The following is a 12,234-nucleotide window of genomic DNA, read 5'->3' on the forward strand; positions in this document are numbered from 1 at the left end:
TTTTCCCTCTAGAAGCGTGGAATGCTACCCCCGCCACCAGAATTGGCGGGGGGGGGGTAGTATTCCAAAGTGTTTGACACCTTACACGACATGTTTTGATAAAGCCAAAGCAAAGTCAGCATTAACCGCGAGGATTATAATGCACTTAAGAGTATATGGTATGGCTATATCATAGAACAGCTACAGGGAGATGGTTCCGAAAGCTGCAGAGGGGCTCAGCTCATGCCAGAGCACCCTCTCACATAAAACCAAGCACTCTGCCTCCAGGATTGTCGAGGCCTACCACAGGAGTGGCTTTTAGGAGTATATGTGTCTATATATAAAGGTTGATATAGGTATACTATATCTAAGTAAGGGGGGATGACACCACCTTACCCAGGCTGTGTGAACGGACCTGTGGTGTCAGTTTGGAAGGCAAACCAGGGGTGGCACAATAAATGCTGCAGCCCCTGGTAGGCCCAAGGTGCACCTATGCCCTGGGTACCTATGGTACACTATACAGGGGCTCACAAGGGTGACCCAGTAACCAATCTGGTATGTACCTAAAGTACATGGAGTCCATTTTATAGAGAAAGCAGATAGTCTGGGGCCCTGAACAGCAGGGTCCCAGGCCAACTAAGTCGAAAACCAGCAAAACACCTGGAAAAAAAATTGTGGGTACCCATATAGTCAGATTCCACCTTCCTACAAGCGGGAGTGAGGCAATCCCGCCCAAACATCCAGATCAAGCATCTGAGCCTATGTCATTGGTTAATGGTCCATGTACCCCTCAACTACCTGATCTGGCATACCAGTGTGAGCGCCTTGACGACACATTGTTAATGTTGTTTGCAGCCACGGCCCGTGGAGGGAGTTTCGGTGGGGCAGAGAGGCGGGGTGAGGGAGGTGCAGGGTGGCGGGGGTCCTAAAAACTGGAGTATGGAAAATTGAAGGTAAGTAAACAATGTAATTAATAAAAACAAATTTCTTAGCGCGCCCTGCATCGCAAAATGCGATGCAGGGTGCGCCACGAAATTCATTTTATTAATTAAACTAGCAGCCCGTCCCGACGTTGTCCGGGTATGAATTGCTGCCGGTATATTGTTGTGTAGGATTTCATTTTGATAGCATTTCTTATCTGTGACAGGCCTGTAAAACGCTCCGATTAACAGTGCACTGCTGATGTACTTAAGAGTGTGCGTTCAGTAGTGTGTGAACTCGAGTTTCCCTACTTTATTTTTCCTTGCAATATTATATATGGCGAACTCGACAACATACATGGCATGAGCACATTTTACATTACAGAAGAACACATTCATTTGTGGTAAGCACGGGGAGACAAAGCGATTTGCCTGGAATCACAGGATGTTGAGCTGATGCCGAGATACAAACGTAGCTCCCCAGCTCTAAAGTTCGCAATTCTAGAAATTGTGGCGGGATGTGTCTCTAAAAGTGTATGTGGGTGCTGCCCATCAATGAGAGAGACCTGTGCATTTTTTAAATCGGTGGTGAAAAAATATGAGTATGTTGCTGGAGATGTGGGCCGCCGTGCCACCAATGTACTTACCGGAGAGGGTAAACACCCATTATTCTGCAACTTTCTTTCCGCATACCATCACTCCGCATACTTTCATTACGAAAGTACCATGACTCCGCAATGCGATTATAACGCATGGCATTACATTTTATATGCTTTTACCACACATACATTTACAACGAAATTCGTTGTAAATGCATGAACGGTAAAAGCATGTTTTTTTAATGTTTGGATAAGGTAAGTATGGGTATACAGGTATATATTTTGGGGTGTTTGGGTATTTTAAGTGTTCAGATATAGTTTTGGGTTATGGGGTACAGGTGTAGTTTTAGGGTTTAGGGATAGGTATGGGTTTTGGGGTACAGGGGTATTTTAGGGTTCAGGGGTAGGTTTGGGTTTTGGGGTACAGGGGTATTTTTAGGGTTCAGGGTTAGGTTTGGGTTTTAGGGTACAGGGGTATTTTAGGGTTCATGGGTAGGTTTGGGTTTTGGGGTACAGGGGTATTTTTAGGGTTCAGGGTTAGGTTTGGGTTTTAGGGTACAGGGGTATTTTAGGGTTCATGGGTAGGTTTGGGTTTTGGGGTACAGGGGTATTTTAGGGTTCAGGGGTACATTTGGGATTTCGGGTACAGGGTTAGTTTTATGGTTCAGGGCTAGGTTTGGGTGTTGAGCTACAGGGGTATTTTTAGGGTTTGGGGTAGATTTGGGTTTTGGGGTACAGGGGTATTTTAAGGGTTCAGGGCTAGGTTTGGGTTTTGGGGTACAGGGGTATTTTAGGGTTCAGGGGTAGGTTTGGGTTTCGTGGTACAAGGGTATTTTTAGGGTTCAGGTCTAGGTTTGGGTTTTGGGGAACAGGGGTATTTTTAAGGTTCGGGGTTACGTTTGGGTTTTGAGGTACAGGGGTATTTATAGGGTTGAGGGCTAGGTTTGGGTTTTCAGGTACAGGGGTATTTTTAGGGTTTAGGGATAGGTTTGGGTTTTGGGGTACAGGGTATATTTATAGGGTTAAGATGGGTTAGTGTTTAAGGGTGTTGGGGTATTTTAAGGAGTACGGGTGGGTTATGATTATGGGGTGCAGGGGTATTTAAAGGGAGCAGGGTGGACACCCGGAGCTGGAATGTACAGAACCTCGGAAGAAAAAACAATGAAATATTTGGCACAACGCTCGCTTTTTTTTCCCCTGAATCCAGCGCCCCGCACACGCCCACAGCACACAATATGAGACATGGCTTGAAGGGCTGAACCTAAAAACAACAGTTGATGGACAGAATGCAGAACAATGTCATACATTCCCCCAGTACAGAGATCTGGGCCTAAATCCATCGGTTTTTGTGCACTCCACACCACCCCAGTTCAGACATGGCCATATGCAAATCAGCCTTGACCATGTGCCTCATGGGAACAGTCCAGCCCGAACTGCCAAGCCATGTCTTTCCTGGACCGGAATCAAGCATCTTAGGACTGGTTTCTGGCTATGAGCCATGTCTGAGCATACCCATCCGACTCGGGGTGACAAATGCAAAAAAAACAGTTGATGGACAGAATGCAAAACAATGTCATACATTCACACCAGTACAGAGATCTGGGCCTGAATCCATCTTTTTTTGCACTCCACACCACCCTAGTTCAGACATAGCCATATGCAACTGAGCCTTGACCCTGTGACTGATTGGATCAGTCCATCCCTGAACTGCTAAGCCATTTCTTTCCTGGACCAAAATAACACATCTTAGAACTGGTTTCTAGCTATCAGCCATCTTTAGCAAGGATAGCTTAACTGCAGTGATGTGGAGAGCATGGGGCTCATGTCTGAGCATACCCATCCCACTCGGGGTGACAAATGCAAAAACAACAGTTGAAGGACAGAATGTGGAACAATGTCATACATTCACCCCAGTACAGCGATCTGAGCCTGAATCCATCGTTTTTTTGCACTCCACACCACCCTAGTTTAGACATGGCCATATGCAAATCAGCCTTGACCCTGTGCCTCATGGGAACAGTCCAGCCCGAATGGCGGAACGTACCACACGCCCCCAGTATTTGTCACGCCACCCCCAGCACAAGCCCACAGCACAACGCAGACACGCCCACAAGGGACTACTTTGCTTGCACGGTTCTTTTACTTTTTAAATGTATATGGTGGGCGTCTGCATAGCCTATGTCCTTCTGCTGCAACTGCCCTTTCCAACGCTGTATTGGGTGTTGTGATTGGTGCTGTGGTTCCTGAGATTACCCGCCTCAAATGTTTGGGCTCTTACTTTATTATATTAGTACTAGCAGCCCGTCCCGACGTTGTCCGGGTATGAATTGCTGCCGGCCAGGTGTATATTGTTTTGTAGGATTTCGTTTTGATAGCATTTCTTATCTGTGACAGGCCTGTGAAACGCTCCGATTCACAGTGCACTGCTGATGCACTTAAGAGTGCGCATTCAGTAGTGTGTGAACTCGAGTTTCCCTACTTTATTTTTCCTTGCAATATTCTATAGCGCGAACTCGACAACATGGCATGAGCACATTTTACATTACAGAAGAACACATTAATTTGTGGTAGGCACGGGGAGACAAAGCAATTTGCCTGGAATCACAGGATGTTGACCTGATGCCGAGATTCGAACGTAGCTCCCCAGCTCTAAAGTTCGCAATTCTAGAACTTGTGGCGGAAGGTGTGTCTAAAAGTCTATGTCAGTGCTGACCATCAATGAGAGAAACTGTGCATGTTTCAATTCGGTGGTGAAAAAATATGAGTATGTTGCTGGAGATGTGGGCCGCCGTGCCACCAATGTACTTACCGGAGGATGGTAAAAACCCATTATTCCGCAACTTTCTTTCCGCAGACCATCACTCTGCATACTTTCATTATGAAAGTACCATGACTCCGCAATGCCATTATAACGCATGGCATTACATTTTATGTGCTTTTACCACGCATACATTTACTATGAAATTCGTTGTAAATGCATGAATGGTAAAAGCATATTTTATTTTTAATGTTTGGATAAGGTAAGTATGGGTATAGGGGTGTATGTTTTTGGGGTACTGAGGTATTTGTTTTGGGGTGTTTGGGTATTTTAAGGGTTCAGATATAGTTTTGGGTTATGGGGTACAGGGGTAGTTTTAGCGTTTAGGGATATGCATGGGTTTTGGGGTACAGGCGTATTTCTAGGGTTCAGGGCTAGGTTTGGGTTTTGGGGTATAGGGGTATTTTTAGGGTTCAGGGGTAGTTTTGGGTTTTGGGGTATAGGGGTATTTTTAGGGTTCAGGGCTAGGTTTGGGTTTTGGGGTACAGGGGTATATTTAGGGTTCAGGGCTAGGTTTGGGTTTTGGGGTACAGGGGTATTTTATGGTTCAGGGCTAGGTTTGGGTTTTGGGGTGCAGGAGTATTTTTAGGGTTCAGGGGTAGGTTTGGGTTTTGTGGTACAGGGGTATTTAAGGGTTCAGGGCTAGGTTTGGGTTATGGGGTACAGAGGTATTTTAGGGTTCAGGGGTAGGTTTGGTTTTTGGGGTATTTTTAGGATTTAGGTATAGATTTGGGTTTTGGTGTACAGGGTATATTTATAGGGTTAAAATGGTTAGTGTTTAAGGGTGTTGGGATATTTTAAGGACTAAGGGTGGGTTTTGATTATGGGGTGCAGGGGTATTTAAAGGGAGCAGAGTGGACACGCGGAGCTGGAATGTACAGAACCTGGGAAGAAAAAACAATGAAATATATGACCCAATGCGCGCCCCGCACACGCCCACACCCCCAGCACACAATATGAAACATGGCATGAAGGGCAGAAAGTAAAAACAGTTGATGGACAGAATGCAGAACAATGCCATAATATCACCCCAAAAGAGAGATCTTGGCCTAACCCATCATTTTTTTGCATTCCACACCTTCCCCGTTCAGACACACCCATGAACAAGTCTGCTTTGAACCTGTGCCTCGTGGAAACATTCCAGATCAAACTACCAAGCCATTTCTTTCACCAATTTCTGGCTATCAGCCGTATTCAGCCAGGATAGTTTGACTCCAGTGGTGTGGAGAGCATGGGACTCACGTCTCAGCATACCCATCCCACTCGGGGTGACAAATGCAAAAACAACAGTTGATGGACAGAATGCAGAACAATGTCATACATTCACCCCAGTACAGAGATCTGGTCCTAAATCCATAGTTTGTTCGCACTCCACACCACCCCAGTTCAGACATGGCCATATGCAAATCAGCCTTGACCCTGTGCCTCATGGGAACAGTCCAGCCCGAAGGGCGGAACGTACCACACGCCCCCAGCATTTGTCACGCCCCCCCAGCACAAGCCCACAGCACAACACAGACACGCCCACAAGGGACTACTTTGTTGGCACGGTTCTTTTACTTTTTAAATGTATATGGTGGGCATCTGCCTAGCCAATGTCCTTCTGCTGCAACTGCCCTTTCCAACGCTGTATTGGGTGTTGCGATTGGTGGTGTACTTTTCGAGTTTACCTGGCTCAAAGGACACAGTTCTCTCTTTATAATAGTAGTATAGATGGATCAAGCTGCAGTTCACCTCGCCGTCCCTAGATGTCTCTGATGAGGCAAAAGCAATACCATTTAAAATATCATACATCAAGCTGCAGTTCACCTCGTTGTCCCAAGATGTCCCTGATGAGTAACATTCAAAAACATTAAAACCCTTTCATGAATGCTAAAAATTATGCTAAGCTTATCCCATAATGCTTTGCAGGGCCTTTTAGTTGTATTTTTGCCCATAACTGTGCTTGGGGTGGTTCTAAGAGAGTGGGACCTCCACTGAATTACTATTTAAAGGGAGCAGGAATGTGTAGAACCTGGGAAGAAAAAACAACACTCGTGACGGAGTGCCCCCAGCGATTGTCACGCCCCCAGCACACACCCACAGCACAATGCAGACACGCCCACAAGGGACTACTTTGCTAGCACGGTTCTTTTACATTTTAAATGTATATGGTGGGCGTCTGCATAGCCTATGTCCTTCTGCTGCGTACATATAATCCGGGGATCTGGACTTTCTAGCTAGTCTCCTTTTGATTTGCGTACATATAATCCGGGGATCTGGACTAGCTATCTGGTCCTCTCTCTCCCTCTTGATTCTCGCACTTCTGCTGCAACTGCCATTTCCAACGCTGTATTGGGTGTTGTGATTGGTGCTGTGGTTCCAGAGTTTACCTGGCCAAAAGGTGCAAGATCTCTCTTTATAATAGTAGTATAGATTACCTTCAATTATCCATAATTCAGTTTTTAGCACCCCCCACCATGCCCCTCCCCTGCCTCTCCGCCCCACAGAAACTCCCTCCACGGGCCATAGCTGGTTGTTTGTACAAAGGGGAGGATATGGCCTAACAGCCAGAGCTGTCAACTTTGGAGTTGGGGAACCAGACTCGAGCCTCGGCGTCATCTCAGCATCCTGTGATTCTGGGCAAATCACCTAATCTCCCCGTGCCTACCAAAAATGAATGTGTCCTTGTGTAATGTAACTGGTGCTCATTTAAAGTGCTCCAATACCTTCAGGTCGAGTTTGCGCTATATAAATCTGCACAAAAAAATGTTTGTGTCTGTAAGATAATAAGCGCTTAGACCTGCGCAGTTCTGGGAGGACTTTAAATAGGAGTTACATAAGCTGCTAAGAGGTGTTAGCATGTGGTTAATAAAGTCATGAAGCAATGTGTACAGTTGTGTGATTGTATGCTGAAGAATGAATATGTCTGTCACAGAGCTCTGTGGGGTCTATTTACTCAGGGGCCTATTTTACACAGTTGCGTCATTTTTTTTATACACTGGTGGTTCTTTCTTTGCTGCATATTTACAAGGTGATACATCTAGCCTGCATCAGTTTTTACCTTCGTCGGAATCAGCTGTTGTGTTAAAATTAATATATGCAAGTGAGGTGTTCCCATGTAAAATCCCCCGTAAAACGGACACAATGTTATTTATGACTTTTTGGAATAGTGACATATCGTTGGGAAGCAGACCGCTGCACTTGCAATGCGTCGATGACACTTCTAAAACTCAGGAGTAGGAACAACGCAGTAGCTGTGGCATAGGAGTCTGTTCAGCTGAAGTCACTTCCAACAATGTAATCTGCAAGAAAATAATGTCCCCTCAACAGGTAAGTGCACAGGTAAGGTAGGTAACACAATAAATGTCACATTACACAACATTAATGACTTGTATCCACACACATAGGGCCCGATTCACAGAATAACTTTAAGACTCAATCCTAAACTTACTACTATTTTGGTATTCACAGAATGCACTTACTACTTTTGGCATTCACAGAAGTTAGGATTTTGTCTTAAGTCTGTCTTAAGTCTGTCTTAAGTTTGTCTTAAGAAAAACTTAAGACAAAATCCTAACTTCTGTGAATACCAAAAGTAGTAAGTGCATTCTGTGAATACCAAAATAGTAGTAAGTTTAGGATTGAGTCTTAAATTAATTCTGTGAATCGGGCCCAGTAGTCTCACACAATATGTCACACATGTAGGTTTAGCGGTAGACAGTGGCGTAATGAATCTTGAGGGGGCCCTGCTGCAGGGTATGTGGAGGGGCACCCTCCGCGCTCAATCTAGAGCTCTCCGGCTGAAGTGCGGTGCTGAGGGGCCCCCCCACACCACAGGGCCTGCGGGGGCCTGGGTTTCGCACCTAGTGGTAGACAGAAGTACACTATACCCACTTGTACTCGAGACATACAGGACCAAAGTAATAGAGTCCAAGGTAAGTTTTTCCCCTGGTCCCTATACAGTAGGCTACTTGCGTCAGTCAATTCTGATGCATCATCTTTGCTTTTTTAACGCATTGCTGTACAGGCACCAGTCTTATGTCCAGCCACAGCAACGGGCTGCTTTTGGGCGAGATGCCAATCAAAATGCTTCCCACAGATACATTATTATTATTTTAGACCCATCTGGCGCATCCATGGAGTTGTATGGATTTCTGCCGCAGTCGCAAGTAAATTTGATGCAGCAATGCATCATTTGTTTAAATAACGCCCTAAGATTTTACGCTGTGTTTGCGTCACAAAAGTGATGGAAAACAATGAAAAATCTTTTTCACCTATTTACTTTGCAGTGTAAAACCTGTTTTACGCTGGAAAATCACTTGAAAGTAACGCAAAGAAGCAGATAACGCTGCTGCTTTGCATTACTTAGCGCCAAAGGGGGGCGCACCATGGTTTCTGATGATAAGCCCTATTTACTTAAAAAAGTAGACAAGGTTTAGTGACAGAAAATAGCTCCTATTTCAGATAGACGCTATGAGGAGAAATGTTTTTATTTCTCCTTTCTGTTCCGACTTTGCATGTGTGCGGCATTGTATAGCACACATACAAAGTGGGAAAAGGTTTAAAGTAAGGGGAATATTTACAACAAACTGACGCACTGCAAGCCAGCTTGCGGCACTACAAGTAGAGTGCAGGGATGGGTCATATTTACAACAATAAGACGTATCAATGTCCTTTTTTTGCACTGGCGCACAATTGGCTGCCTAGCGCCAATGTATACACCCTTGCACCATGGTGCAAGGGTGTGTGAGTTGTAGGAAATATTGATTTTGTGCAGGAAGGGACACCTTCCTGCACAAAATCAATCAATGGAGGTGTTTGCCTCCTATTTGTGCTGCAGAATGCGGCACACATTCAAAGAGGAAAAAGAAGGGAAAATAAAGATATTTACGCCTCCCGTGGGTAGGAGTAGGCGTTTGACACATTCCAGGTTTACCCACTGCAACACCCATGGAATGCCTCTTTGCCGCAGAGAAAAGCAACGCAACCACTGGCGCTGCTTTGCCTTACTACATATTTACGAGGCCATGAAAATCCACGTCTGCACTCTGCGCCACCGCTTCGTCAAAAAAGTGACGCGCCGGCAGCACAGGCTCCCTGTAATATGCCCCTTAGGCTAAGCATGGAATTTTGTACCGGAGCCTTCCGGTGCAAACCTATGTTAGCCTAGCTGAGATACCCTTGCACTATGGTGCAAAGGTGTGGCCATGGTGCACGGTCGCACATTTCTGCGCAGGCGTTGGGGAGAGGGGATGAGAGTGCCATATTGCTGTAAATATGGCGCTTCTGCTCTCTCCTTCTCAAGCAGCGCAGCATTTACAGCTGCTGCTCTGGCTGCGATACAATTAAACAAGTAAACCTAGCTCAGTAGGCTCAGTAGCATGCTCCCAGGCGGGGGAGGACGCTACAATACAATTGGTTACTGGACTGGTACACCTTTCTCATAAATGTCTGTAGGTGGCGCTATTTTATGACCCACAGTGAATAATGGCCCTTTAATTTCGAAAGATTGTTTTCCTATATATCTTTGCAGTTTTATATAGCGCGACGCTGGCCTGAGAGCCCATCAGCGCTTTACAAGAGAACCAGACACCTTCCAGGCACGGGGAAGAGTGGTTTTTTCAGACTCCCCTGCGTTGGGCGGAAGCCGTGATCCGAGCCGGGTCACCGGCTCCAAAATGTGCAGCTTTTGCTGCTGTTCTGCGGGTGACCCCATTCAGTGACCCGGAAACACAGCTGTGGGCGGGGGTGGACTGACCCGGCGGTGCCTGAGCCGGTCAGACCCTCAGACCCTCAGACCAGGAGCTCGAGCTGCGCCAGAGGCGGAGGAAGGGGCGACTTAACAACCAGAGCTGCGACCCTCGACCAGGGTTCGAGTCCCGGCTGCGGCACAACAGCAAATCACGGAAAGACCTGCGGGGAATTGAATATACATATAAAAAATCTGCCCGTGTATAGTGGAGGCAGACTAATGCTCGTGTGAAGCGTTCTATTTTCTCTAGAGCAAACTTTGCGCTAAGAGAGCAACAAAAGTAAACCCGGTTACACTCTCGAGGGTCACGTGTGACTGCGAAGGCTTGTCACGAGGGCTCCAGTAGGGGTTATTTGCATACCCACAATCCCCTGCTGCTTGTAATCCTTCTTATGTAGTTGAAATTAATTTACCACTCAATCTAATCAAAAGAATGATAACAAATTTACTGATACATTTTAAATCTTTTTATCGGTTTTTTTGTCCCACTCTCAGAGTCCTAGGAGTTGTGTTCAGTGCGGTTTCTGCTTCCCCAAAATATAAATACACTCTGGTTTCTCTTCAAACCGAATAAATCTTTCGCCTTTTACTAAAGATTTCCGTGGAGAGGAACATCAAAGAGTTTCACTAAATTTTTGAAAGTTCTATCTCTGATAGAATTGCCCAATCTAGTTAAAATAAGAACTACGAACTTTGTGTCCTCTGTCTGCAGAGGTAACTTTGCTGGATTCAATCTGAGGTGAGCACCTCCGGAGAATATAGGATAGTGGTAATTACCTAGTCAACAGACTTAGCCCACCATTATTACTGACCTTGAAACCATGACCATAGTCTCCAAATCTGTCTTTGTGCCTCTATCTTGATGATATCCATAAATGTAAAACACACACGCAGATGGCAAAGGTTATTTAGACCAGCACACAACAAATTGAATTGTGTCCTAAAATACCAAAAGGTGCACAAAACCAGGGAGTACTCCCCTCTAAACTCCCTACAAAGTAGGACCAAGTCCCTTAGCAAATTGCCCTGCAAAGAGGTTTCAGCACTCTTGTATACAGATATTACTTTGGCATATTGCAGTCCACAAATTATCAGCACAATGAAGAAGAATTGTCCAACTCCTGTGGTATATGTTTTCAAATGCAGTTTTCACTTTATTTTTTCATCAAAGGATTCACTCCACAACTCCATAAAGCAAAGCCAACGCGTTTCGTCTACTGAGAGACTTCTTCAGGGCTTTAATGTATGGTGAAAAAAATGAGGGAAGGAGGAAGACCCCTTTGGTCAAACGTGCTCCGTAGTGCGTCCTCCTCGTCTGCACCTAAATGTATACTCCTCACCACCATCGAGGAGGTGAGGAGTATACTCCCTCACCCTCCTATGGGACAACTTGATCCCATGTCTTGGGTTTGAACACACAAGCCAGATAACAATGGAGCGTGATGTAGATCACGCCACCTAGTGGAACCCTCTCACCATAGCTTGAACTGGGGAACAAGAAAGAAACAATCTTTTACTGGGATAGCAACAGTACAAAATGTGATGCAATACTTTTTCACCATACATTCAAGCCCTGAAGAAGTCTCTCAGTAGACGAAACGCGTTGGCTATGCTTTATGGAATTGTGGAGTGAATCCTTTGATGAAAAAATAAAGCGAAAACTGCGTTTGATTTCCATAAATGTATATAGCTTAAAATATCTTAGTCTTAGTTTAAGGTCAATAATCGGGCCAAGTTTGCCCATTTCCTATCTGCTGCCCTGATAATACAACTACATATTCGAAAAGGCTGTGGCGTGTAGTGGGAGGATATGTGTGTGGGTTTGTGTATCTGGGTAGAGTGACACAACTCATCTATTCTGTTTATTTTCCTGCAGTCACCAGCTCTGACTTTCTTATTGTACTATTATTACATTATGGAGGATAGCTACATAAGAAAGCAATATACACACTCTGCAAACTTACTCGGCAAACCTCTATGTAGTCAGAGAATGAAGGGGCATATTTACGAGTTCTGGTGTATCTCTGCATATCAGCAGAGATGCGCCAGAACAAATGCGCACGCAAAACTACCCTTGCGTCACGGCTGATGTGCCGCATTTACAATGCGGCGCGCCGTGGCGCAAGAGTAGGCAGATGCGTGACGCATCTCGTGACGTAAGGGCGGTGCATCGCTGCGCGTCAC

General features: G+C 45.4%; 1 non-coding gene across 1 annotated transcript; it reads left to right on the top strand.

Annotated features, from left to right (window-relative positions):
- Positions 1-10,595: 10,595 nt before the first annotated feature.
- LOC147746830 (U5 spliceosomal RNA) lies at positions 10,596-10,711 on the top strand. The gene has a single exon (XR_015300441.1). It is a non-coding gene; the product is annotated as a U5 spliceosomal RNA (small nuclear RNA).
- The last annotated feature ends 1,523 nt before the right edge of the window (positions 10,712-12,234 follow it).

The sequence above is a fragment of the Lissotriton vulgaris genome, chromosome 1_1 (genome assembly GCF_964263255.1).
Source record: "Lissotriton vulgaris chromosome 1_1, aLisVul1.2, whole genome shotgun sequence".
NCBI lineage: Eukaryota > Metazoa > Chordata > Amphibia > Caudata > Salamandridae > Lissotriton > Lissotriton vulgaris.